Source organism: Marmota marmota, unplaced genomic scaffold (genome assembly GCF_001458135.2).
Source record: "Marmota marmota marmota unplaced genomic scaffold, marMar, whole genome shotgun sequence".
In the NCBI taxonomy this organism is placed as follows: Eukaryota; Metazoa; Chordata; class Mammalia; order Rodentia; family Sciuridae; genus Marmota; species Marmota marmota.
The window spans coordinates 528,766-530,554 of NW_026000172.1; positions in this window are offsets into that span (position 1 = coordinate 528,766).

The following is a 1,789-nucleotide window of genomic DNA, read 5'->3' on the forward strand; positions in this document are numbered from 1 at the left end:
CTGACACCACAGCCTGGCCATGAAGTCCAATTTGCAAAATAAGATTTTCTTTAATCTCGAAATAGAGCCTAACTGTTCAGAGATCTAAATGCATGTGACCCCCACCTGCTAGGACACCCATCTTCCTTTTTTTTGCTGTGTGGTATCTGAAAGGGAAATGCCTTTTTGCCCTTGCATCAGGTGAAAAGTAGTGGGAGAAATAATGGCTTACTCTGGATACTTCTTGTCAGAATGCCTTACTCTTTTTGAAGATAGTGTCTCTCCTGGGCTTTGTTTCTGAGGAGAGGTATTACTGAGGGAGTGAATTCTTTCCCTGTGGCATGAAAAGGAGGAGGTCAGGGTCTACTCTCTGAAGTCAGGGGAGCCAGACCTCTGCAAGCTGGAATTTGACTACTGTGAATTGAGATCTGTTGGGGGCTTAAAACAGAGTGAGTTTTGAAGATATATCTTCAAAAATGTATACACTTCATTAATAATTTTATATTGGTCACAAATGATATTATTCTGCATATATTGCTTAAGCCTCACTCTGTTGTTGAGGCTGGTTTTGAACCTGTGATCTTCCTGATTCAGCCTCCAAAGTTACTGGGATTACAGGTGTGAACCGCACCCAGCTTTTAATTTTTAATTTGAATGTTAGAAAAATCTTCCATTACAATTGTGACTCACATTTTGTTTGGGTTGGACCTTGCTGCTTTCGGTATTGTTTCACAATTCAAAGCTCAAGATTCCTCTTGATAACACCAGAGAGCAGAAAAATTAAATAAAATTTTAAAGTAATTGATATTATATCATTTACCTTCATGAATAATCAGGCACATACAATTAATAAATTGATATGATCAAGGTGAATAGGAGACAAGGTTAAATGCAAATATCTTCCTGGATAGGCTAGATTCCACAACTTAGCATGGGTCATGCCTTAAAGTAGTTCAAGTCTGAAGCTCTGGGTTCAATGTCCAGAACCATTAAAAAAAAGAAAAGAAGCATAGTGGGGCATAACTGAAATCCCCATGATTTCAAGTTGAGTTCTGGGGTGACCGCTCAGAAAACACACTAAGTCCGAATTTGAAACAAATCAAAGAATTTTATTTTATTTATGTTTTCCTGGTCAGGGACGCTTCTGTCATGTCCAAACGGCATTTTGATAGAAGCGCGCCAGGCTGTCTGTGGTTCCAGTATTTAAGGAAGAAAACCATATCCTATGGAATCTGCAAATTGCAAGCACAGGGTCCAAGGGCTGAAAAAAGCAGTGAGCAGAGCAGAGTCAGACAACCACGTCTTGGGGTCGCGCACAGTTGTGGTTGTACATCCTGGGTTCAAGCACATTTGCAGATGTATGAAGCACAGAAAAACAATTTTTTAAATACTTTTTAAAAACAAGCTATATAACAGTTTCACATGGGAGCCATAAAGATGGAGTCACTATGGCTATACTTACTATTTTATTAATCTATATTTTTAATCTATAATTTATTAATTGTATTGATCAATTCAGACCATAACAGTTAGAGGCCAGCCTGAGCAATTGAGAAAGACCTGTCTCTAAATTAAAATAAAAAAAATTAACTGGGGATGTTCTCAGTGACCTTGGGTTAAATCCTTAGCACTGAAGGAGAAAGACAAAAGAAAACAAAACGGTACCCAAGAACCTGTCGTTCTATTCTCATTCATTCCTTGGTTGGGTGCAATCTACTGTCACTCAGTGCATTAGCTCAATGGGCTCCGGTCCAGAGGGCGGGCCCTGAAGTCCTGTCCAATCAGGGGCACGTGAATGAAATCTGTCCAA